The sequence below is a fragment of the Saimiri boliviensis genome, chromosome X (assembly GCF_048565385.1).
Source record: "Saimiri boliviensis isolate mSaiBol1 chromosome X, mSaiBol1.pri, whole genome shotgun sequence".
Lineage (NCBI taxonomy): Eukaryota > Metazoa > Chordata > Mammalia > Primates > Cebidae > Saimiri > Saimiri boliviensis.
Window position 1 is genome coordinate 120,065,642 of NC_133470.1, and position 27,569 is coordinate 120,093,210.

The window sequence follows — 27,569 nt, forward strand, 5'->3', positions numbered from 1 at the left end:
CAGAGATATATAGGGGTTAATACTGACATGACTTGGTGTTGCATTGATTGTGGTAGGTGACAGAAGAGAGAGAACAAGGATTGTCTTATCTGGCTTGAACAAGTAAATAGTGATGCCATTCACTGAAATATGGGACACACAAGGAGGCACACTTCTGAGTGAGGAAGGAAGATGGTAAGTTCAAGTTTGGACGTGTTGAATTTTACTTGCCTAGGAGATATCAAGGTGAAATTTTCTGCTAAGCAATTTGATATAATGGTCTGCAGCTCAGGAAAGCAGCATACGCTCTACCTTCTTTGCCTTTTCTGAATGCTTTTAGAATCCACCCTTGACAACTTAGCCCTTGATTCAATACTGGTCTGTCCCAGTCCTTTAGTTTTCCTTGTTTCCCTGTACTTTTCAGAGGCAGACATTATAAATCCATCTATACCTTCTGAAATGCCTAATTCACTTGTGGGCATGAGTGAGGACTTTGTAAAGGCTTCTGAATACTTGCATTTTGCCACCTTACCACTGAGGTCATTCAGGAAAAAGTGACATTTTAATACTTATTAAAGGGTGCAAAGGACATTTAAATCTTTGTAAATACCTTAACAAATGTCACAAGTCAGATTCATGTGTGTGACCAATTTTACTTAAAAGATTTGTAGGATATTTTCCATTACCCTCTTCCCCTAATTTAGGTTTTCAAACTTTTAGAAAAAAGTAGAAATGACACTGCTTTTCTACATTACCTATCATTAAATTCTTTATGCTATCCTCTGGGTTCTTGGGATTCTGCAACTCAGATATATGAAATTGATAAACTAGGAAAGTGATCTTGTCATTGTTATCTGATATTTTGAGACTTACAATTATCTGTGGATCTTGTATCCCAAGATATTCCCTGCTTTATTTTCTCCAAAGGAAGTACCTTTTATGTATCAATAGTGGACCTTGAAAAATTTCTGTTAAGCACTTACTGAAAATAGTTCTTTTACTTGAAAAAAGATTTAAGAGGTTTAAGCACAGTTGCCAAGTTTGGCAATGAGGTCTTTTGTGGTTTAGCAATTCTTGCTTTCCCATCTTCCTCTGTCTTGATATTTTGTCATTATGTTTACCTTTCCTTTTCTAAGAATTATTATTTGATTTATTAATGCATCCATGTATCCATACATTCATTGTTTACACATTACTAACATTTTCCATTCCTAGTCTCTGTGCCTTGCAAAATACTCAAGAAATACTCAAGAAAAGAATGTCATGTTGTGCAAGTATGCAAAGGTAAAAGACTAATACATACCTGCTTCTTCCCCACATAGCCCTCTTGAGTACTTTATGTGAATGTCAATGGATTTTTTTAGAGAAAACTATTCCTGCCTTGGGAGCCAGACCCAATGGAGTGATACCAATATTGGGACTTGTAATCCTAGTACATGGCAAGGGGTAAATCCTGGCAAGTTATAGACAGGTGGAGTTTTATTTTACTCACCCCCCTGCCCACTCTTCTAATCAAAACTTTCCATCACTTAATTCACATGTATGCTTACTATGTGCCAGGCACATAGTAGATGCTTTACACGTATTAATTCATTTAATTCTCACTACAATCCTGTGGATTAAGCCCTGTTACTATTTCTATTTATAGGATGAGGAAACTGAGGCATAGAGAACTTTAGTACATTTTCCAAGGTCACACAGTCAGTCAATGATGGAACTGAGATTCAAATCCAGGCAGAAAGGCTTCAGATTTATGTTCTTGACCAATATACTATAATATGAAACTGGTTTTATTAATTTAGTGGATAAATCTGTTATTACTGTCAGCTACTCTGTGTCTTCTAAATGTGGGCTACATTCATTTGCTAGAGAGCAGCTCAGAACCAAGGAAAATGGTATACATCTTTGCTCTCAACACTTAAATGTAGCACCCAAAGATTAATGGGGAATCTCCCAAAAAGATCTACTGAAACTAGCACCAATAGAAAATTGGTGTAGCAATTTGGTGACACAGGAAAGAAGAAAGATTTCTTTTTTTATAAAGGTGTATTTTGAGTCCTGAGAGTATAAAACTTTAAACAGCTCTCTCTTCAGGAAAATATTTTTATTTTATTTTGTTTTTTCTATCATTATTTTTAGAAGTGAAGTCTTGCTATGTTGCCCAGGCTGGCCTGAAACTCTTGGGCTCAACCGATACTCCTGCCTCAGCCTCCTGAGTAGCTGGGACTGCAGGTGTGTGCCACCATGCCCAACCTCTTCAGGAAAATCTTCAGTTATTGTTCCATAGTTGTTACATTAGTGCGAAATTTTAAAATTAGTCTTCAAATTTGAATTAAAAAGGAAGAGAATGAGATATCTACAAGTAGGAAAATGTCATATTTTGATGTGGTAATGTAACGAGCCAGGCAAGAAATGTTCTAGAAAAGTATAAGAACTTTTAAAGAATGAGTCCTATAAAGTGAATAAAAGACTATGTAGTTTTTAAAAGCTGTTTACTAATGTAGTGTTAACATTGCTGAAACTTTGATTGTTTAACACAGAGTAGGTAAGAAAGAGTGCAGAATTCATATGACAGGTTAGCTACCATGTGAGACAATATACTTCTGTAATTGGAATAAAGGACAAAAAAGATTACAAGCAATGAACATCATGTACTTTATCTAGCGATATTTGATAATTATTCTCATCAATAAATATTCATCTTTAGTAGCGTGTTAATTCTCTAGAATTCATAATTTTCTAGTTTTAGAAATATCTATGCCTAAGCCTGCTACATAAATGACCACTAGGCAATCTCATTCAGTCTTAGGGCTTTAAAGTAACATTTATATATTACTAACTCTAAAATTTTTATCTCTAGTACTAAATTCCACCCTAAGCACCAGACTCTTGTATCCTCTCTCTCTACTCTGTATCTCTACTTGAAAGTCTAATCAGCCACCTAAAATGCAATTAAAAAAAAAAGAAAAAAAAAGAAAGTCTATAATGAGCAGGTCAAACGTATCATACCCCAAACTGAATTCTTTATTCAGTGTGCCTCTTTTCAATAAAAGACATAACCATTTACTTAGTTTCTTAGGGTAGAATACTTGGCATCTTTTTTTTTTTTTTTTTTTTTTAAATGAAGTCTCACTCTGTCACCCAAGCTGGAGTGCAGTGGTGGTATCTTGGCTCACTGTAACCTCCACCTCCTGGGTTCAAGTGATTCTTCTGCCTCAGCCTCCTCAGTAGCTGGGACTACAAGTGTGTGCCAGCACGCCTGGCTAATTTTCGTGTTATTTAGTAGAAACAAGGTTTCACCATATTGGCCAGGCTGGTCTCTAACTCCTAACCTCGTGATCCACCTGCCTCGGCCTCCCAAAGTACTGGGATTACAGGCTTGAGCCCCCGTCCTGGGCCAGCATCATTTTTTATTGCCCTCTGTCTCCCAAAACCAACATCCAATCCGTTAGAAAACCATACCAGCCCTACATTCAAAACGTATTCAGAATGTGGCACTTTTCACCATCGTAGCGCAAGTCACCATCATCTCTTGACTTGACAATTGTGGGAGCTTCTTGTCATCTCCCTGATTCCATTTTGCACCCATCCAGTTTGTTGTCTCCTCAGCAGCTGAGTGATCTTTCAAAAATTGCTAGTATCATTCACCTCTCTGATCAAAACCTTCCAACGCTGACCATCTTGCTTAGATTAAAAACCGATATCTTTTAAATAGCCTATGAGGCACCATACAAACTGCCCCCTCTACCTCTCTGACCTTTCTTTCTTCTACTTTCCTCCTTGCTTACTCTGCCCCAGCAACACAGGCTTCTTTGCCATAATCCACCAGTTACAATTCCACTTCAGGCCCATTGCATTTGCTATTTCATCTGTTTGAAGCACTCTCTACTGAGTTATCTTCATGAGTCCTTCCTCAGAGAGGATGTTCCTGATCACACCTTCTAAAACAGCCTCATTCTCTCAGGCCACCAGTCAATAACTAGCCTCTTATATAAATTTTTTGATGGTTTATAATTACTTAAAATATTTTTGCTTGTTTGTTTATGGTCTCTCTCCATTACTAGAATGTAAACTCAACAAGTGTAGGAATTTATCTATTTGTTTATTGCTATATCCCAATTACCTAGTACAGAACTCAATAACTATTAATTGAGTACATGACTTACTAAATGAATGAATCATGAAATTGCAGTAACAGGGTGATAGTAGGTCTTAGTCTTAGGAAAGAGCTAAAACATGTCTTCAAAGATATACTGAGAATCTAAAATAGTTTACAAGGTCATCCCAATATTAATGTAAAAATCCAGCTGTTCTCTTTTCTGGCAATATAGCCACTTTAAAATCAATGCTAATATGTAGTGAATATGATCCATACAATCTATGATTTCGTTATAAATTCAATAAAGGTATTCATAGATGAGGTACTTTTGAAACTCTGTTTAGTAACCTGTTCGAGCATTTCAAAACCCACATGCCACTAATAAAATGACAACTTGAGAAAATTAATATTTATTTTTGGCTGGGCATGGTGGCTCATGCCTGTGATCCCAGCACTTTAGGAGGCCAAGGTGGGAGGATTGCTTGAGGTCAGGAGTTCCAGACCAGCCTGACTAATATGGTGAAACCCCATCTCTACTAAAAATACAAAAATTAGCTGGGTGTGGTGGTGGGTGCCTGTAATTCCAGCTACTTGGGAGGCTGAGGCAGGAGAATCACTTGAACCTGAGAGGCAAAGGTTGCAGTGAGCTAAGATGGCGCCACTGTACTCCAGCCTGGGTGACAGAGTAAGTGAGACTCTGCCTCATTAAAAAAAAAAAAAAAAAAAAAAAAAAAAAAAAAAAAAAAGATATACTGTCAATCTAAAATAGTTTACAAGATCACCCCAGTATTAATGTAAAAATCTAGCTGTTCTCTTTTCTGGCAATACAGCCACTTCAAAGTCAGTGTTAATATGTAGTGAATATGGTCCATAAAATTTGTGATTTTCTTCTAAATTAAATAAAAAGATTCATAGATGAGGTGCTTTTGAAACTCTGTTTAGTAAATTGTTTAAGCATTTTAAAACCCACATGCCATTAACAAAATGACAACATGGGAAAATTAATATTTATTTTTGGCTGAGCATGATGGCTCATACCTGTAATCCCAGCACTTTGGGAGGCCAAGGAGGGAGGATCACTTGAGGTCAGGAGTTCGAGACCAGCCTGGCCAACATGGTGAAACCCCTTCTCTACTAAAAATATAAAAATCAGCCAGGCCTGATGGCGGGGGCCTGTAATCCCAGCTACTAGGGAGGCTCAGGCAGGAGAATCACTTGAACTTGAGAGGCAAAGGTGAGCTGAGATGGCACCACTGCACTCCAGCCTCGGTGACAGAATGAGTGAGAGTATGTCTCAAAAAAAAAAAAAAAAGATATTCTGCTAATCTAAAATAGTTTACAAGATCACCCCAGTATTAATGTAAAAATCCAGCTGTTCTCTTTTCTGGCAATACAGCCACTTTAAAGTCAATGCTAATATGTAGTGAATATAATCCATAAAGTCCGTGATTTTCTTCTAAATTAAATAAAAAGATTCATAGATGAGGTGCTTTTGAAACTCTGTTTAGTAACTTATTTAAGCATTTTAAACCCACTTGGCACTAATAAAATGACAACTTGAGAAAATTAATATTTATTTGTGATGCTTGGTTTTCTGAAATTATGGTGTATCCTGAGTCTTAGGGGTTTTCTGTTAGTTGTCCAGTCTCCAACTGGGACTTAACTTCTTTATTTTATTAAGGTTCAATCCAAGGACACACACGTGTACCTTCTGGTTTCCTCTTAATAGTTCATTACCAAGTTCATTATGTGTTTGTCTCAGCATTATCAAGAACAAACTGGGAAAGATCATGATTTTATGGCAAAATTCTATATAATTGTTTCTCTGAACACTTTTGATTGAAGAACTGTTTATTTGGTAATACATTTTAGACACTGAGGGGATAAATAAAAAAGAATCGTTTTGTGATTTCTATTCTTGGAAAAAAATAGGTAAAAAAGATTTATATCTGATAATGCTAGAGAATATCCTAGTCTGTTTTCATGCATATATGGAGAAAGGAGTTTTTTTTCTTTTACCAGATTGCGTTAATTATTTTCAAATGATTTAAGTAAATTAAAGATTATTATTAAATGGCAATGTGATCTAGTGAAAACTGATTCTTATATTAGCTTTGTCACTAACTAACTAAATAACCCTGATTAGGTCTTCTCTCCTTTCAGGGCCTTGATTTCCTTGTCTGTAAGAGGGAGTTAGACTAGAGTGCTTAGATTTGTTTCAGTCATACCAGTTTAAGATTCTGTGAATTTGATACTTCCTGCCTTTTGAGCACTGGAGTATCAGTTCTCATGATATGATAGATTAATAAATATTTTGTTATCTTGAACATTGTTGAAGCTTGATAAATGGTACATGTGATTTAATTATATTAATTTTACTTTTGTGTATGTTTGAACATTCTTACAATAGCAAATTTAGAAATATAATTGATTAATACATTTTATGATAGATAATTTACTACACTTAAACTGATATTGCAAAGTCTGTTTTATGTCTATAATGTTTTCTTCCATTGTCCTCTGAAACATTTAAACAAAATATCAGCCTCTTTTATGTTCATTCCAGGGCAGTTTTCTTCACTTTTAGGGTACTGTGCCAAGGTTTAGACCAGATTGCAAATTTTCCCTGTGTACAGAGTTTCAAGGTGAAGGTATTATTGATCAGGAAACTAGCAAAAGTTTTTCATAAGCATATTATAATTTGTACTGACTTGGTAACCCACAATGTATATTTTAAGTTGGCTTAATTATCTGTAACTAATTCTTAAATCCAGGATGAATTTTCTCTTTGACATACTACACATTGCCAGGTTGTTGCTGAAAGAAAGTGGGGCAGACTGTGTTGTAGCTAAGAAAATGTCTTGATGTCAAGCAATCTTGGATTCCAATGCCTATTTCAGCCACTTCCTGAAAGTGAAACCTTGGGAAAGTTATTTAACTTTTCTAAGCCTTAGTTTCCTCTTCTGTAAAATGGAAATGTCAATAGTCGTTTCTACATTATGGGGTTATTGGGAGGACTAAAGAACATGAGTAGTCATTGAACATACTGCCTGACATGCGGTTTAAATCAGCAATATCAGCCTATAACTGTCATTATTATGTTTATCATTTGATTATTTGCATTATTAGAATAAAATTATAGGTGGAGGAAGCTTTTAAAAATAAGGGAGGAAATATGGTTACATTTAATAAACATTTTTTGAATACATGCTATATTCTAGGAAATGGATTTACAGAGGCAAGTAAGGCATACTGCCTGTCCCTAAGGAAATCACATGGTAAGATCAGAAACAGACATAGCAACATTAGTCAGGGCTGAACTTAATGGAGTGGCAGAGTAGGGAACTGCTGTTATGCTAGGATTTAAAGGGAAGTAAAAACAAACCAAAACACAAAAATTTCCTGCCCACCACTGGATTTGAAACACCATTAGTATATTTTCCCTTTGGATTTTGTACATTCTTTGATTTTTGGATTCCATGAGCAAATATCTTTGGGAAGAGTAACACTTTAAGTAACGTCAATTAGCACTTTAATGGATATTTGTTTCTGTATTAATTAGGCTACAGGGCAAACTGCTATAATCAAGAAACCTCAGAATATGATGACTCAAGCAAAAGGTGAAAATGTGAGAAGATAGCACTGCCACAGGAGGTCACTTAAAACCTAGGGTCCTTCTATCTTGTTGCTTTGCCACCTCCTAGTGTATGTTGACATTGTCAATGTGGTTAAATATGGCTCCCACTAATACATCTGGGCTACAGCCTGCTGGTTGGGTTGGGGGAGGAAAAAGAAGAGGAGAAATGATTTTCTTGTCAAAACATAACTCAAAGGTTGCACACATCATTTCTTTCATCTCACTGTCTAAATTTCAGTCATATTTTCATACCAAGCTGCAAAGCAGTCTGGAAAATGTAGTCTCTAGCTTGGAGGCCATGTACACAGTGAAAACTCATGAGTTTCTATTAGTATTACAAAAGGAAAAATAGTAGAATTGACACTGGGAAATAATTAGTCTCTGCCAGAGTTCATCGACAATTTTATCTTGATTAGCTTCTTAAAAGACCTTGGCCTTTACGAAAAGATGGGCTATATGACTTTGATAAAGTGTTATAAAGAAGTGTCAACATCAGGTAACCAAAAAGGTAAAAATCTAATCTAAAGAAAGTTTATTCAAGTGCAAAATGTGAGGATGGACCACCCAGAGACACCAATTCCAAGGGAATGGAATCAGCATTCTGTAGTAGGGAAGGTAAGGTTTCATTTATATAGGCAGAAACAAAGGAGTTTTTTAGCAGGATTACAACATTATTCATACAAGGCTGGTGCATAGTTATAGCAATTTGATTGGTTATGGTCAGTGTTTCTTTTTGGAAAGGATATATTTAACATTTTTTTTTACAGAGATTGTAATCATCATGGGTTTTCTGTCATCTGGTTTGAGCAAAGCAGTACACCAGAGGGGAAGTTAATCTGTAACAAGAGTCATTCATTAAGAAGGCAGGAGGTTTTTATCCCTGACATTGTTTAATTATCTCTAGTCATTGTACAGTATCAGAAAAATAAGAAAGTGAGTCAATGTATAACCTGAGAACAGAAGTTGTAACCATATGTGACTTGGATCACAGTCCCATTTCTCTTAAAGTATCTTTTGGGATTCCAACAGCTTTTAAATTTTATTTATTTTCACAGAAGGTTGACTTGTCTGGGGTATGTTCTGATATCAACTAATTCTCTAAATCTCTAATTCTCTGACAGCAGCTGGGCATGCAACAATTCAATTCAGTTATGACACTATCTGCAGTTAGCACGGTCATGGCAGGTTAAGGGCTCAGTCCCACAAGATTGCCCCACTTCGGATGCCAGTAGCAAGTCCCAGCACTTTGGACCAACTGGCTCTTCAGTTTCAATAATGTGATGGAATGACTCACAGAACTCAGGAAAACATTACTATTATCAATTTATTATTAAAAATACAATTCAAGGGCCGGGCGCGGTGGCTCAAGCCTGTAATCCCAGCACTTTGGGAGGCCGAGGCGGGTGGATCACGAGGTCGAGAGATCGAGACCATCCTGGTCAACATGGTGAAACCCTGTCTCTACTAAAAATACAAAAAATCAGCTGGGCATGGTGGCATATGCCTGTAATCCCAGCTACTCAGGAGGCTGAGGCAGGAGAATTGCCTGAACCCAGGAGGCGGAGGGTGCGGTGAGCCGAGATCGCGCCATTGCACTCCAGCCTGGGTAACAAGAGCGAAACTCCGTCTCAAAAAAAAAAAAAAAAAAAAAAAAAAAAAAAAAAAAAAAAAAAAAAAAATTACAATTCAAAACAGTCAAATGGAAGAGCTTCATACGGCAAGGTATGGGATAGAGAGTTGTGGACCTTCCATGCCCTCTTTAGACATGCCACCCTCCCAGTACCTCAGTGTGGAAGCTCTTCAAACCCTTTGGTTTAGGTTTGTTTTTTTTTTTTTAATGGAGGTTCCATTATATAGGCATGATGGATCAAATCATTGACCATTGGTGACTGACTCAATCTCCAAACCCCTTACCATCCCTAGAGGTCAGGGGTGGGGCTGAAATTTCCAACCCTCTAATTGAGTGGTTGGTTCCTCTGGCCACTAGCCCCTATCCTCCAAGTCACTTCATTAGCATAAACTCAGGTGTGGTTGAAAGGGACTCATTATGAATAATAGAAGACATTCCTGTTACTCGGGAAATTTCGAGGGTTTAACCCGGGATAAAGGCAAATGCATATTTTATTATTCTACAACTTGATATTATCGGGAGCCAGGGTGGTCCTCCAAAGCATCTCTGCTTGAAGATATCACCCTTTTGACAACACAGATAGAATTCGTTGTTCTCTCCTCTGAGCTCCTTTTGCTGCCAGTGACCTCTATCATAGTGTACTGTTCTTCTCACACTGTACTGTAAGCATTCATAGTTTCTGGTTTTTATCCCTTTAACTAGAATGTGAGCTACAACGCTTGACACATTATTGCTCTGAAACTGTCGAATGAGTAAATGGTAAACAGTCTGGCACAGCTAACGTCTGTGTTCTCTGTTCATGACTGGTGTTAATTGTTAATTCCATTAAGTTTCTAGGGACTAGACCCTAATGTTGCTAAACAATTTTCCAAGTCTTGTGGGTTTCCTGAGAATCTCAGCGGTGGTTTCCTGCTGTTGAATCTGTAGTAGTCTAGAAGGTGAATTCAGAATTGATAAATTAGTTTCATCAAACTAACTGGATTTGGGGGAAAGCAGGCAATCTTGATGCCCTCTATCTCACAGAATGTGTTCTTTATAGGGCACTAATGTTCTATGCAGTATGCCAACTTTACCAAATAACTTTTCAAGTAAGTCTTCTGGGGATGTTTTGATTAAAAAAAAAAATGCCTTTAGAACCATAGAAGTTTGACATTTGCATGAATATGTAAAAATTGTTACCAAATTCAGGGAATTTTATTTAAAACCATGTGTGTACATGTACATATACATATAAACTAAATGTCAAAGGGTTGTTTATTTTTCTTGTTTTTGCCTATTTAATTCCCTTTAACCTTAACAAGGCCATTAAATACTTGAGATATCAAATGCTGCCTTTGCTGATTGCCTCATTTGTACAGCAGTTAAGAATACTCATTTCCTATTTTGATAATTAACAGAATACTTAGGATTATAAAGCTTTACAGAATGACTCCTGCCAGTTGACCATTTTAGCTACTGAGGTATCAAAAAAAAAAAAAAAAAAAAAAAAAAAAAATCCCAGCAGTGGATGGAAGAGCATAAGCCTAGGTGTCAAATCTAGGTGACCTAGGTTTGATTCCTCCTGAATTTTTGATTTCTGGAAAGTAACTTAACCTATTGAAACTTTTAGTTATAGCCATTTGTAAAACTAACATAATATCCACTTGGCTATCTGAGGGGGATAATAGATAAAGTAGTATACATGTTGCTGCTGGAGAGGCTATGGAAAGTCCTTGTCTAGCCTAGCCCCATTCTGGCTGCAGCTAATTGTGTCAGCCTAGGAAGTCTGAGCCCTGACATGGCCCTGGCCCAATGAACCATTCTGTTAACAAGTTGAAGTCTGGAAATAGCCTAGTTTGTGCTATGCCTCTGGAATTGATTTGGGCCTGTGGGAATCTTTGTAAGCACCAGGCTTTAGCTCTTTTCTCTTTCTACCATCTGATGTTGGCTATTTAATTGACTCCAATCTGGAAGCTCAATTTTTTCTCTGTCTCTGTTGAAATTGAGGGCCAGGCCTAAAGCATTTTCTGGTTCTGCTGGCTCTTTTCCAGGCACTGCTGACTGCTTGCATCATTTATATCATTTTGCTAAGTTCCTTGAAAATAATGACTTAATCTCAACTGTCCTGAAAAGTTTCCTCATTCTTAGGCTTCTGTGTATCTCTTCACTCGACACCCCTTGGGTAACACTTATCCTGCTGCATCAAATACGGGTTTACACCTTCTCTACAATTTGGTGTAGACCATCTTGCAGCCGGAGAGGGGTTGCCCCAAGTAGTCTTACCCATCCTCCTTTCTCTGCACCATTCAAGGTTACTCCCCAAACTTCTTTCCTTAGGACTTGAAACATGCCTTGTGGTGCAGAGATTAATGATTGCTAAGGTACAAATGACAAAGAATATATTTATTTTTATTGATGCCATTAGAAAGCATTCAAATAGGACTTTTAGCAGATGAAAATGAATTATCTTTTTAGTGCATTTTTTTTCACACCAAGAAGCAAAGCTTACCTTATGCTTTCACTAATTAAGCTATCAAATCAAGGTGGAAGGGAATATCTAATGGACTTTAACAACCGAGGCATGGTGCATTGTTGTTTCCAGTTGTATTTGATTAACTAAATTTAACTTATGGTTTGCATATCTACAAATAAATGTATTTTATTATTCTAAGATATTATTATACTTCTATTTCTTTGAATTGTACCTCTCCAATATCATGGTATATAATAAGAATATTACAAAGCTGGGTCAGTGGCATTGTAAGATATGTTACAGCACAGTGAAATATTTGCAAGAGCTAGAGGATTCAAGGGAAACAGGAAGCTTGAAGAAAACTTCATGAGGGTGTGGGTTTTTTTTTGTTTGTTTTTTGTTTTTTTTTTTGAAATAGAAGTCACATTAGTTAATTGAAAATGCAGTCTCAGAAAAATGAAAGAAGATTTTGAATCTAGATCTTTTTTTCCTTACCATCATGTCAGCAAATTCTGACTAGAAAATTCCTCCTGTAGGCTTGATAAATAATTTCTACTACAAATTATTTGGAGAGAGCCAAACCAGCTGACATCTCAAAAGTAAGTACCAAACTCCCTAAACAATTCCCAGTTTCTTCCCATCCTCTTAACTTTAATTTAGGGAGAAATATCAGCTTTGGAAATGAATAAAAAAGAAAGACATCTAGGGATAAAAAACATCGTGGTGTAAAACATAAAGCAAATAATGGAGAGAAGACTGCACACATGGCCGGCTCTCTCTTCATTCAGACTCTTGCCTTTTATTTGCTTATTCACATATTTAGTGTAAAATATATCTTTAGAATCTGAGAGAAGTTATCAAGTCTGAACCTGTGTTCCAAAGCAAGGAAAACAATTTGTATCTATTGGATGGTGTAGAGACTGGATCCAACCTTATTCCATTCCCTTTTGGGAATGAATGAATGACATCTCATTTGCTCCAGAAAAGCATCACAAGTATTCTGGCTTCTTATGGCTTTGCATGGTTCCTAGACATGGAGATTAAACCAGGGGCAGACAGAAACTCTGGAGACTTGAAATATGAGGGACAATCTGGTGGTGGCCTGAATTTACTTAATTTTATCTGGGCTGAAATAAACTCTTGTTTGATTGTGTAAAGAATGATTTGATAAATTTTCCACGGAAAACGAAGTGTATACATAACACTTACTGAATTTTAATTACAACACCAAGGATTTTAGAATTCAAGCGAGCTTTAGACTTGACATAGTTCTATTGGCTCATTTTACACATGAGAAACTGACAATTGCTTAGGGGAAGTACAGAGGCAATTTTTGTTTGGTGATAGAAGGTTTGACTCGATGACTTCTGAGATCCCATTCAATAGATTTTTGAAACTGAGGCCCAAAGAGGTTAAGGAAATTGCCCAAGATCACAGAGCTGACTGGGGGGAAAAGCCTAGAGTAGAATCGGGTTTCTGGATTCCTTATCTATTTATGACTCCTTTAGTATTTAAAGGTATTTGAAACTCAAAATAATGATGCCTTTGGGTAGAACACTTTGAGAAAACAACATAAACCTGGCAATCACATGCTTACCTTTGGATTATCTTTTAATTCCCAATATGATGAGTCACATAGTAAAAAAATAAAAAGGAAAGAAAGAAAGAAAAAAAAAACATTGGCATACTAAGATGCTGTATCAGGAACTAATTAAAAGGGGAAAAAAAAATCACTCAGATGAACTTTGCAGTTTCCTCTGAATCTTTTGACAAATGTAACCTTAAATGCTGACCTGTTTTGAATGCAGATTTTCTAATGACAGTTGGTATTTTTCATGGATAAAACACGAGCTCCTCCTACTTTTTAAAAGAAAGGCTTTAGTTGTAAGATCATTTAAAATCCATTAAGCCAAGGAGCTGTTCATTGAGACAGGCTTCAGTGGTATTACAGAATTTGATTACAACTGAATATGTTATTCACGTAGATTAAGTCTGGAACTTTAAAGGAGAAAGTTTGCAGATAAGAGGTAAGTTATTTTGAATATTTGTTTCACTTTCTTTACCTTTTCCTAATGGGCTCATGAATCTTTTTTGGGCAAAAGGTAGTTTGATTTAATACAACAATAATTTGGGGAGCACTGCATTTTTTTTTCCACATGAAGCGAATGAATGCTGGATCATCAGTATGGATAGCACTATTGCTTTAATTTTTATTGTTGTTTTCTTATTAGCCTTTATTTTCTATAAAATTCATACCTCTTTTAATCAAACCTGGTTTTTTTTGGAAATGGTAAGGTAGTTAGTTGCATTTTACAGTTAGAATGTTCTCTGAGATTAATTTCTATGTGGTTTTTCTATAAATGAGAATCCTCAACTTTGCAGCAACTTTTATCTCTTAAGCTCACAGATAATTATAGAACTTCTCTAAAATGAATGATGAATGATTTCATTATATTGGTATCATGTTTTGAATTTAGTTATAGAATATGCATGTCCTCTTATGTGGGATATAATTTGTTCATATATTATGGTTTCGTATGCAGTAGAGTTATTCATATAACATTTCCAAATTTCACTGCTTTTGCTCTGAAATGTATTATCATCTTATACTTCTGATACTTGTTTTTCTCTATAGTTAACACTTAAATAATGAACATCACTTTTACAAACTGCACCCAATTTGGATGCTTCCAGATTGGTTTTCTTCTTAAAATATGTAAGAAAGATACATAAAACCAGGAAATGAACACCAAGGATTAACCAGCTCCTTAAAAAACAACTTTTCAAGGAGATTGGTTCTCACTCTGTTGCCTAGAGTGGACTTAAATTCCTGGGTTCAAGCAATCCTCCGTCTTTAGCCTCTCATGTAGCTGGTACTGCAAGCACACACCAGCTATTTTTGATTGAAATTTTTAAAACTCCGGAATGTTTTAGAGTGGAATTAGAACTCAATCCCAGGTCTGCTTTACTTCAAAATCTAAGCTCTTTCTCCTATTCCACACTGCCTATTAAGGTATTAGACAATAAAAGATTTCAGCTATTTTTGATTGAAATTTTAATAAATTCTAGAATGATTTAGAGAGTTCACGACTCAAGTAAATTGCACAGATCTATTGTTATCATTATTATTATTAAGTGGGGAGAGTACTAAACTAAGGAATAAGAGATCTGGTTTCTAGTTCTAGATCTCTTTTGTATAGCTCTGTGACCTTGGGGTGGACACCCCACCCCTCCCTATCTGAGTTTCCTCCTCTGTGAAATGAACCAAATGTCCTGACTCTACCTAATGGTATGAAAGGCAATAAAATGTTATAAATAACTATTTAAACAGTAGAATAAGACAAAGGAGAGGAAGGATACCTATTGGATTTTTATTTTTTTTGGTGCTGTGATCTTACCTGTAAATAATTAGCTGCTGCTTCCGGGGCGTTTCATTTTAATCAAAGAAATATATCATCTGTATTTTGCTACAACTTGGAGAAGTCAGGGTGGGGTGGGTTGTGTTGCTTGTTCCTTTTAATGTATTTTTCAATGTCTTCAAGGAATCAATAGGAGGTGGCTTCTGGATATGAGGGAGGCACTAGACAGCTAATAACTGAATTATTATTGCCACTGTGCTACAGACATTTTACATTCACTATCTCATTTAATGATTTCCTAAGCCTTATGTAGGCAAGTAATATTACCTTCATTTTATTGGTAAGAAAATTGGGATAGAGATAGGTAAAGTATTGAAACAGGAGAGTTCCTTTATCCCCCTCACAGGGCATGCCACAAGGGTCGTTTCTTGGTGTCAGGCTGCTCAAACCCCCAGGGGGAGCATGCAGACCAGCAGGTGCAGAGGTTGTGGGGAGCACTTTTGGGTTCCAACCCCATGGCAGCATCTAGGGGTGAATGTGTATGTTTCCTGAAGCCCAAGTGGGTGTGTATTACAGTGTGCTCTTTAAGCTTTGCTGTCTGCAGATGGCTTATATTAATCAGCTCAATTAGACCCTCTGCCTTATTGCAAAGGCAGAGGGCTTTCTGCATCCTGGGTTCTTGCCTGGTGTATCGGGAAAATCAGATCACACATGAGCTTGGAGGATGAATGCAAGGTTTTATTGAGTGGTGGAGGTGGCTCTCAGTGAGATGAATGAGGAGCCAGAAGGAGGATGAAGTGGGAAGGTGATCTTCCCCTGGATTCTGGCCGCCCAGTGGCCGGATGCTCCTCCAACCACCCCTGGCTGAACTCCCCTCGGTGTCCACATCGTTGTGCCATCACTGGTCTGCCAATGTCTGCTGGTGTCTACTGGTGTGTTCCTCTGGTCTTCTCAATGTCCAGCTGCTTGTGTCCACGCCGCTATGGTTTCAAGTTTTTATGGGCACAGTATGGACGACATGGTGGAACAGAGTGGTATTGGTAGAGGCTACATTTGGGCATGAAAATGGGTAGTTACTGTTCTCACTTAGGTCCATGGGCACAGGCCCTAGGATAGAGCCCTTGCCAGGGACCCCGTCCTCTGTCCTTCTCTACCCAGCACTTTCCTGCCCCCCTCCTATATCACTATCATGCCAAGATCTATGTGGCTTTTTCCATTATTCCATGCTGCTGCTTTGGTCACTCTGAGACAATTCTGAGAAGGTAAGTTCTTTAGATTTACATCTTCTATTGTGCCTGTGGGGTCAAAATTTATGCTGGGGAGATGGATATTGTATAGGGTCACGTAGGGTAGATTAGGAGGTGCTTCTATGGGATGATGTGGGAGACAGTAACAGGTGAATGCCCATAAATGTTATCGTCATTGGCCTGTCATAGTCACTTTTCCTGAGATTTTTTACCACTAAAGTCACTACTTTTTTGTTTGTTTATTTTTCTTTGCCAGTGGGGAGGTTGATAGGAATGTTTCAATTTCAACTATGCATACCCCTAGAAAGGTTCATGTATGAAACCTTTTATTGTCCAATAGTAAGCAGTGTGGAATACAAGAAAGAGATCAGGTTTTGGAGTGATGCAGACCTAGGATTGAATTTTGATCTACTGCTTACTAGCTGCATTGACCCTTAACATAATAAACATAATGTATCAATCATCTGCTATAGATAGCTGTGGTAGAATGGGAAGAGCACTAGAATGGAAGTCGGGAGACTTGGTGTTCTATGACACCAAATATGAAACCATAGGTGTTTCATTCATTCAGGTAAATATTTATGGAGCTTCTACAATGTGTCATGCACTGTGCTGGGCACTGGGGATACAACAATGAACAATCGGAAGTCTCTGCCTTCTTGAATCTTAAATTCCAGGTTCATGCTAACCTAACTATATCCATATCCTGGTCATGTAGAGAGGAATTATTGTTCTCCACATTTTAGAGATGGGCAACTAAGGGTTAAATGATACAATGATGAGCAAAATAAATATGATCCCTGAACTCACAAATATGATTGCAGTCCAATGAAACATAAATTAATCAGATAATCTCACAAATTAATAGAAGATTAAAACCATGGTAAGCCTCTAAAAAAAAGTCAATTCTCTGAAAGCATGTAACAGGGACTTCATCTTCTTTGATCAAGTGACATCTGAGTTGAGAGCTGCAGAATGAATCAGTGCTAACCAGATCAACTTTCTGCATGTCCTTACTCAGATTCTTCTGGAATTCCCTCAGCTCTTTTATATCCTCTTTAGTGGTTATTACAAACTTTTTCCTCTCTTTTTAAGCCTCCAACTCAGCTATTATGCATTTATTCTCAGGAGATGGGGCTGCCTCCTATTTCACACAGAAACTAAAAGCCGTCACATCTGCTTGAACCTCTTATCCACCCACTTTCCTGTTTTTTACACACACAATGAGTTGTATCTTCACCCACGCTTTTGTCTTGTCTGAGAGGAAACACTACCCCCTATCAGTCCAAGCTCAATCTATCTGTGATTTAGAGCCCATACTGTCCTCTTGCTTTCTCAGGGTCTCTTTTCATAATTACTCTCTTACTTCTAGGTATTTTTAACCTCTTTTCTCCCATGAAGTTTTTTTCATGACAAAAATAGAAAATAAAAAGTAAATAAAAGAGACATTTTTTCTTGACCGTTCCCTGTATAACCAAGTTCTGTACAACCTATTTAACGAAACTTCAATAAAAAGTGGTCCACACATATAACTGCCTTTACTAAGGCGACTAATTACTTTTTATTTCCAAATGCAACAAACACATTTAAATTCTTGTCCTACTTTCTCAACCCCCCAAGTTTTTTTGACATGTGAGGCACTTTGCTTTTGAATATTCTCTTTGAAATCTTCTGCTGCATTAGTTTCTGTGATGCCACTTTCTCCTTTTCTTCCTCATACTTTTCTGGTAACTCTTCAGTCTCATTTGTGAACTACTCATTTGCAAATGCTACCTGCAAATTCAGCGCCCCAAATTACCTCTACAATCTCTCCAGTTCTCTTCTCCGTTTTCAACTGGTCACTAAAGCCTCTCCATTTTACTTTCTTAATATATGTTAAGTGTTCCATCTTTCTTAGAGCATTATTATTTTCATAATATGGGCCTTCATCACCTCTCTCCTGAACTATTTAAAACTCTCTTAACTTGTTGCTTCTGTCTCCTTTCTTGTCCCCCTCAAATCTGTTCTTTCAAGTGTGGCAAAAGCCATATTCCTGCAGTTTATATGTGTTAAACCGAGCTGTCTGTTGGATATATCTCTCAGGCTGAGAAATCCTTTACTACTAACTCATAGCTCTCAGGATTAAGTCCAAAGTCTTTAAATGTGGCTGATGCTCAGAAGAAATGCCTATGTACATCATATACTGCAGCCAAAACAAACTACTTGGAGATGCCTGAATTCATTAAACTTTATCAACTCTCTGCATTAATTTAATTACATGACCACCATTCCCAAGACCAGATTGAATATCTGTCCTCTGTGCTTCTAAGTGCTTGCCTCTTTCCTGGAACTTAGCACATTTTATTATAAGTGACATTAGTATTAGTCTAGTCCACAAATGGATATGCAAGAAATTTCACATTTAAAAATGTTCTTTAAGCTACCCTGTATTCAACATTCTGCCAGGAAAGTAAGATACACAATTTTAGTGAATACTCAAGCATCCTGCTGGGTTATGCAAATATTTTGAGGCCTTAGGCTACACCAAAATACAGATGCTCTGCACCTCGTGATGAGGTTATAATAAACCCATTGTATGTTGAAAATATAAGTTGAAAATGCATTTAATACACCTAACCTACCAACATCATAGCTTAGCCTAGCCTCCCATGAACGTGCTCAACCCTTACATTAGCCTACAGTTTGGCAAAATCATATAACAGAAAGCCTATTTTATAATTAAGTGTTGACTCTCTCATGTAACTGCATACCACTAGCTTGGGAAAGGGATCAAAATTCAAAGTGTGTCAAAATTGTGATGGCTTTGCACCATCATAAAGTCAAAACATTGTAAATTGAACCATTGTAAGTTGGAGACCATCCATATTGGGGAGGCCCTTTAGGCTATTGATCATGAATCTTCTGTCAACTCCCTGATGTATTCTCTGATACCCAACCCCATTTGCCTCAACCTGAAATAGTCCTTTCATGTTTGCTGCTGCTGCTCCTATGCTATGCTTGGGGGCTTAAGGGACTGGAACACTGCTGAGTTTGGGTCCCCAGTACCTCAGACTCAGCATACTCATTGAAATTTTTCTGAGTTTTTACCCCTGTTTTAGGCTGCTGCCATCAAATGTTGAGCTGTTCCCTGTTTTCCCTGCCACCACCAACTCCAATCAGACTCCTGACTTATTTTTGTCTAAAGTCTGTGTCCCTTTTCCTTGTCCCAGTAGTCTAAAAGGAATTTCATCTGTTTGCTTGAGACCCTCACTGATATGAGAGAGCATAATCTCTCCCATGAGTCTGGGTTTTGGGAAAATAAAAGACAGGAAGGCAAGTGTGGGCAAGTTTTTCTTTGGGTCCTGGCAACAAAGGAGGAGGAATTCCCTTGGGTAAGAAACAATGAAATTGCTCAGCTATCTTCTTGAAATGGGACAGAAAAGAGAAAAAACTTAGAGCAAAACACAAATGATTGTCTCAAAATAATGTTGCCACATACTTGTCTGTTTAGCAGACTGTCTTCTTCACTAAATGGTGAGTACCTTTTAAAATATTACAGAATTTTATTCCCTTTTATTTTAGTAGAGAGCACAGAGGAGATTCGCAATCCAGTCTGGGGAAGTGAATAGAGAACGCTTATAGAATAAAGTAGTACCTGAGCTAAATCTCAATGACTAGACTAGGTAAAGCAGTATTGATATCAGTGGGAAAAGGCCTACAGATAAAATAAGACCCGAGTTTTCAATACCTGTAAGTAGAAGATGAGTCTAAAAGTGGAAAAATGTTGCTTGCCATGCTAAACTGTTTGTGTGTTGTTTTATGACAACACAATATAGAGGTTAAAGGCACAAACTCTGAAATGATACTACTGGGTTTTGAATTTTGGCTCCATCGCTTGATAGCTATGAGACCCCACAGAAATCATGTAGCTTCTCTGTGTCGCAGTTTCTTTATTGGTAAAATGTGATAACATTAATACCTGTTTCATAGTACCATGGTAAGGATTAAGTGAATTAATACAGCAAAGTGCTCAGAAAAGCACTTGCACACCAGAAGCACAAAAAGTTTGGACATATTTGAGTTTTTAAAAGGTCACACCAGCTACAGTATGAGAATGACCAGAACTTGACTTATTGTAAGATGGAAAATGCATTAGAAGATTATTGCTATTGATTAGTCAAGAGATGGTGATGGCTAGAGTCTGTCATGGCAGTAAAGAAGGAGGAGTGATACAGATGGACTGCAAAGATGCTTAGAGAATTGAATCTTTAGGATATTGTGTATATGCATGAACTGGTGGTTGAGGATAAATGAGAGAGAAGAATTTAAGATGACTTCTAATTTTCTGGTTTGGGAAGTCATCGTAATATTTGATAAAAGAAATAAACAAAAAGGAAGATAATAAGTTGTGTTGGCCAAGCACGGTGGCTCACACCTGTAATCCCAGCACTTTGGGAGACTGAGGCTAGCAGATCACCTGAGGTCAAGAGTTTGAGACCAGCATGACTAACATGGTGATACCCTGTCTCTACTAAAAATACAGAAACTAGCCAGATATGTTGGCAGTTGTCTGTAATCCCAGCTACTTGGGAGGCTGAGGTAGGAGAATCACTTGAACCCGGGAGATGGAGGTTGCAGTGAGCTGAGATTGTGCCACTGCACTACAGCCTGGGTGACAGAGTGAGACCTTGTCTCAAAACAAAAAAAAGTTATGCTAATGTTTTGGGTATTTATAATCTCCATGGATTTCGTGTTCTTTGACACAGAGAAAACTGAATTAATATCATCCGTCAGTAATTGAAAATCATGTAATGAAAGATTATCTAGATATTTTAAGATAATCTAAGGAAAAATTTTAGTACTGTTCCAGGGACGATACACTTTCTTCTCCATGCCTTTTTTTTTTTTTTTGATAACTCTGTTAGTTATATAGCTTAAAAGTATTGTTGAGAAAAATCCTTTGGTTACTGATGAGTGATATTTGAGAAAAGGGCAGGATTTGACTATGAATTGGACATGGTGAGGCGTAGATATCTAAAGTGACTCTCTGGCTTCTACTGTTGAATGGATATTGCAAGAACACTTGTTTTCAAGTGGGAAATCATGATTTTGGCATTTGACATTTTGCATTTGAGGTATGTTTGATATTTCCAAGTGAAGATATTTAGAAGCCAAGTAGATATACATGCCTGGAGCTCAGGAGAGTAGTTCACGTGGGAGATTGTCTCAGTCTGCTTTGTGTTGCTATAAAGGAATACCTGAGGCTGGATAGTTTATAGATAAAAGAGTTTATTTGGCACATGGTTCTGCAGGCTGTATAAGAAGCATGGTGCTGGCATCTGATTCCGGTAAGGACCTCAAGGAGCTTTCCAGTCATGTTGGAAGACAAAGTGCAAACAGGTGTGTCACATGCAAGAGAGGGAAGAAGAGAGTGGGGAGGAAGGTGCCTGGCTCTTTTAACAATTAGATCTCATATCAACTAACAATAAAGCAAGAACTGACTCATAACCAAGGGGATAGCATCAAGCCATTCATGAGGGATTTGCCTTCATGACCCAAACACCTCTCACTAGGCCCCACTTTCAACACTGGGGATCAGATTTCAACATGAGATTAGGAGAGGACAAATATCCAAAGTATATCAGAGATATATATTTGGAAGTCATTGGTATGTAGGATGGTAGTGGAAGCTGTGGGAGCAGATAAAATTACCTAGGGAGAATATAGAATCAGAAGACGCGAAGGCCTTGAGGCAAACCTCAAAGAACTCTGACATTTATTACTAGGATAAGTAATGATAAGCCTGAAAATGAAATGAAAAAAGTGACCAGAGAGGTAGAAGGAAAACCGGGAAATGGTGTCAGAAAAGCCAAAGGGAAAGTGTTTCAAGAAAGATGATGATAAATGAGTGAATGCTGCTGAAATATAAGTAAGATTAGGGTTAAAATATTAATTAGGTTCAGTAGCATGGAGGTCATTAGTTATTCTAGTGGGACCTGTTTCAGTAGAGCCATTGATTGGTGGTGAGGTGAAGGAAGAACCCAGAAGGAAATGGAGTGATGAAGAGTGAGGGGGAAGTGTGATGAAAATAGCAAGAATAGACAACTCTTTCTGGAAATTTGGCTGTGAAGAAGATGGGAGTATTGGGGCAGTAGGTACAGACAAATTAAGCAAGGTAATTTGTTTTTATATTTAAGATTGCGGTGAAATGAACAGGTTTAAAAGCTAATGAGATGCATCTAGCTGAGATGTGCATATCCATACATACATCTTATGTTTGTGGAAGATATATGAGAGATGAAAAAATGAGTGTAACATTTTTGAAAGTGTGAGCAGGGTTGGAATTCAAAACAGACATGAGAAGCAGGAGGGAAAAAAGAGAGGCTGTGGAAAGATTCTTGTTTCAAATCAGAAAGATGAGGGAATTTCCATCTGATGGTTTCAATTTTGTTTGTTAAAGTAAGAGGCAAGGTCATGTGCTGAGATCAGGGGAGAAGGGATGAGATGGTTTGAGAATGGAAAAGGTTTGTAACGGTCAGTAATGGAATGCAGTTGAACAGAGACAAGTAATAGGACTTCTGAGTAGTACTGTGGGCGTATTTAAAGTGAAATGCTATGCGCTTATCATGGAACTAATCTATAGCGGAACTTGTTTCATCAGCACTCACCTGCTCAGGTACAAGCACAGAGAAAATCTGAGAGATTCATCCAAATTGGGATGTTGTTAGGAAGTTGTAATAAAAAGGCAGGGGGATAAGTTTTGTTTGGGAAATGCAAGCTGATCTCGATTGACTAAAGAAGGGAAAAAAGCAAAATCTGGCTGATGGATTTGGAAAAAATGGACAAGTCTGTGAACTGAAATTTTTGCAAAGCTGAAAAATGATCCCAGTGGCAATACTTAAATACACGAACTAGAATAAAAGAAGATTGATGGAACATCATTTAAATTTTCTGACCTCTATTTCTACATCTGTATTTAAGTCATGGTGATAGTGGAAGCCAAGAATGTGTTTCTGTATGAAAATTTGTACATATACGTCACTGTCTTCTGGTCCTAAGTGTCAAGAAAATAAGGAGGACTTAGGAGTTCCCTAAGAGTGCTCCAACTTCTTTTTAAAAAACTTTTTTAAATGGAATGCTTCAAGAATTTATGTGTCAGCTTTGTGCAAGGGCTATACTAATATTTTCTGTATCATTCCAATTTTAGTATGTGTGCTGCTAAAATGAGAACCCCACCCTCTTCTAAGGAATGTAGTAGGGATTGGGGGTAAGAGGTGTTAGTCATTCTAAACTTCTATGGATGGTTCAACAAGAAAGACAGAGCCATGCTCTTTGGGATGATTCTACTCCACATAGTTATCTTTCCCTGGCATGCTTGACTTTGCTTATCCAGCAGTGATTAATCTCTGGTTATCGAATCAGCTATCTTCTTTATCTAGCACTTTTGCAGGAATAACAGTATACACTGCTGATAGAAATAACACTCATTCATGGAGAGACAACTTGAATTTTGGGATATTCTGATAATAACCACAGCATGTGAAGTGAGCTGCCAGTCATTGGAAAATGTGGTAACAGCAAAAGATTACAGCTGTGTGAGTGCACTGCCAGAACAGCATTCGGAAAACTATAGCAACAGCTCATAATGGTGGAAGAAGTGCTATGGCACCTGTGAGCAGCTCATAGCAACAGAACCACCAGAAAGCCAGAGAGAGTCCTCCAGCACTTATATGCTCCTTTTTTTTTTTTTTTTTTTTTTTCTTCTTGAGATGGGATCTTGCTCTGTCTCCCAGGCTGGAGTGCAGTGGTGCAATCTTGACTCACTGCAGTCTCGCCTCCCCATTCAAGTGATTCTCCTTCCTCACCCTCCTGAGTATTTGGGATAACAGGCACCTGCCTGCAGAGACAGGGTTTCACCATGCTGGCCAGGCTGGTCTTGAACTCCTGACCTCAAGTGATCCACCCACCTTAGCCTCCCAAAGTGCTGGGATTACAGGCGTGAGCCACACGGGGCCTGGCCCACTTATATCCTCTTGTTTACAACATTCAAAATTTGAAGACCTCAAAGGGGGAGGGACATCGAAGTATTGTCATATTGTATTTTTGTCCCTGTGAAAAGTTTCTACTTCAGCATTTTGTGGTTGTAATATTTGCAAGTGGGGTGACTGAGTATGTTTTATTTCCCAGGTACTTGGTCAGAGGCGTTAGCCAAGGGAAATGCTATATAGGCTAAATATGACCCTTTATAAGAATTCTGCAGAAGTTTCAGAATCAAAGGTAATGTGGAAAAGAGGTGTCTGACTGTAGAAACACGTATTTCTTTGATTACCTTGAAATTCGGGGTTAAGAGAATATAAACTTTTTTTTTTTTTCTTTTTTGAGACAAGGTCTGGCTGTATTACCCAGGTTGGAGTACAGTGGCAAGATCTCAGCTCACTGCAACCTCCGCCTCCCACGTTCAAGCAATTCTTCCACCTCCCAAGTGGCTGAGACTACAGGCATGCACCACCACTGCCTGGCTAATTTTTGTATTTTTGTAGAGACGGGGTTTCACAGTGTTGGCTGGGCTGGTCTCAAACTCCTGACCTCAAGTGATCTGCCCGCTTCAGCCTCCCAAGGCCTGAGCCACTGTGCCTGGCCTAAAAGGATATGAACTCTTAAAGTGTTCTGATATACATTGTTCAATACTCCTCTATTAGTTTTAGATCACAGGTTCTGCTTAAAAAAGACAGTGGTTTATGTTGCACTCATATGACTGTCTGGGGATAGGTAATCCAGCCAGGGCTGCATTAAGAGTACACAGCTTTATTGCGTGAGGCCAACAAGGGCCTTGGGCTACTCTGAACTTGTTCTACCATGCCTAGGGTGTTTCCCTCATTTGTTTGATCAAGGGTGGTTCAATGCCAAGACCACATTCTAACAGGCAGGAGGAAAGGAGGAAAAGGTAAGGGGAGAAAAGGTCTATTCTCTTTAAAGGCCTGACTCAAGAGATTGGAGATAACACTTTCATTTATTTCTCTTAGGCCAGAGCTTAAGCACCTGCCACATATAGCTGAAAGGACACTCAGAATTGTAGTATTCGTTTTGTGTGGCCATGTGCCCAACTACAACTTGGGGGTTCCGCTACCACTGAAGGAGGGGACAGTGAAAATGAGGAGACAGCTGGTCATCTCAGCCATACCACCTCCAAAAAGAATTGCATCAATTTACGTTTCTATCAGTAGTCTGAGAGAAAGCCCACACTTTATGACTATTTTTAATTTTTTCGGTCTGCCCTGTCAATAGACTTGAGGGCAGAAACACTGTGTCTTGCTTGTTTTCACGTCTGCAGCACTGACTGCAAAATGGATGCTCAGGAAATGCCTGTGAAATAAACATCTGGATGGATGCCTGTGGCCATGTCAGCACAAATACAGCAAGCAATGGTATACATTAAGCACAGGTTATAAAAATAGAGACTCTAAGGAACCTTAAAAAACACTGTCTAGCCTAGGCTCAAGAGCAGTTACCAAAACAGTGAGAAAGTGGGAGAAGTAAGTAGACCTACCACTTAGGATTATGAGGTGGATTTAGTTTTTAAGCCGACGATTATAAGGAACCAGTCATCTTAAAGCTGGAAATTCATTTTTATGAGGGCAATCAGTCTACTGCAAAACAATAAAGCTCTGCCTACAGGCAAGTGAACAGTAACTTTTTAAAGTCATAAGCACTTTTAAAAATTAAGCTTACAAAGTTGAAAGTTTAATCTACAAGTGACATAACGGAAAATATTTTCTGAAGCCAAAAAACTGATGAAAAATGTACTGAGAAGAGAAGATGCCCCAGTATTTTAAAAGAAGGACAGCCAGTTATGCAAAAATATATTAATTTCCATTAATGGAAAAGAGGAATATCAGTAGGAGAGATGAAAAGAGGGAGAAAAAGAAAAGTAGAAAGAAGAAAAGAAGAGGAGAGGGCCTGAAGAGAGGGGGGCATGAGAAACAAGCAGACAGCAAGAGCCTGAGCTGATGAACCAGCTGCCATCCACATTCTGGATTCCAAACTGCCTGCTTAGCTAAGCCAGAATAAAGAGAATTTTGCCTAGAGATTTGCAGTTACTAAAACTCTTTGAGTATATGCACAGCTATATTGTTTGATCCCTTAGTTTCAAAGTTTTCAAAAGACACCACAGGCTGTGTGTTCCTATTCTGCATTTTGAAATCAGGAATAGAACCAGGATTTCTGCCATTCCCTTGATTAAACTCTTTAGTCTGAATCATATGAGTCAAAGACTAACAAACAGAATTTTAAACTGCCTTACAAAAATATATAATAATAAGTTTTTTTCTGATGAGTTTTGCTGCAGAAAACAAATTTAGAAGAAAACAAATGAAACCTCAGATTGCACACAGAAAGTAGAAATATTTTATAGTCTGGAGAAAGGACAGGTTTTTAAAAAATAATATTCTATTAGAAATGCCAGAAATTGGAGATAGCTTTGCAAAACGATTTTAGCAGATGGAAAGTCTTTGTTAATGTAATCATTGGTGAAACTAAACTTTGGTAGTTTCTAAATGCCTCAGAAAAAATGCTTTGCCTTAATATGCCACCTTTTGATAAGTATATCCTGAAGTACTCTGACCTGTATCCATAAAATAAGAAGAGCATCACTGCTCAATAGTTATGACAAGAATCTAAGGAAGAGCAGGATTAAGGCTTCATGTGCATTGTTCTCCATCCGTGTTTTAAAGAGGGAAGAAAAGAGATTTCCCCCCAGCTATAGTTCCTTATAGCAAACTTCTCAAAGGAGTTATTGTGAGGTTTGGAAGCGTGCAAACCTGAGTGGGAACCCCCCGAGAGACATTTTCATAGACATGATAATGGACTGGACTAATTAGAGTCATGTGTCTTTTAAGCATGGGGATAATTTCTGACAAATGTGTCATTAGGCAATTTTATCATTGTGCAAACACCCTAGAGCATACTTACACAAACCTACATGGTATAGCCTATTATGCACCTAGGCTAAATGGTATAGCCTATTGCTCCTAGGTTATAAATCTGTACAGTATATGACTGTACTGAATACTTTACGTAATTATAACACAACATTAAGTATTTGTGTGTCAAAACATATCTAAAAATAAAAAGTGTACAGTAAAAATATGGCATAAATTTTTTTTTTTAATGGTATCCCTGTGTTGGGCA

At 37.8% G+C, this 27,569-nt stretch overlaps 2 protein-coding genes and 1 non-coding gene across 11 annotated transcripts in view; 2 read left to right on the forward strand and 1 right to left on the reverse strand.

Annotated features, from left to right (window-relative positions):
- LRCH2 (leucine rich repeats and calponin homology domain containing 2) overlaps positions 1 to 9,129 on the forward strand; it is a 174,185-nt gene extending 165,056 nt beyond the window's left edge. For 7 of the 9 annotated variants that reach the window (XR_012515668.1, XR_012515665.1, XR_012515667.1 and 4 more), the window contains one exon: positions 57 to 9,129. The gene's annotated coding sequence lies outside the window, so the exon portion shown is untranslated. The remainder of the gene's footprint in view (positions 1 to 56) is intronic. The other 2 variants (XR_012515670.1, XR_012515666.1) reach the window with 2 other exon arrangements.
- IL13RA2 (interleukin 13 receptor subunit alpha 2) overlaps positions 9,129 to 27,569 on the forward strand; it is a 44,944-nt gene continuing 26,503 nt past the window's right edge. The window contains exon 1 of the mRNA XM_074391808.1: positions 9,129 to 13,824. The gene's annotated coding sequence lies outside the window, so the exon portion shown is untranslated. The remainder of the gene's footprint in view (positions 13,825 to 27,569) is intronic.
- Positions 23,507 to 23,613, reverse strand: LOC120361925 (U6 spliceosomal RNA). The gene has a single exon (XR_005577958.1). It is a non-coding gene; the product is annotated as a U6 spliceosomal RNA (small nuclear RNA).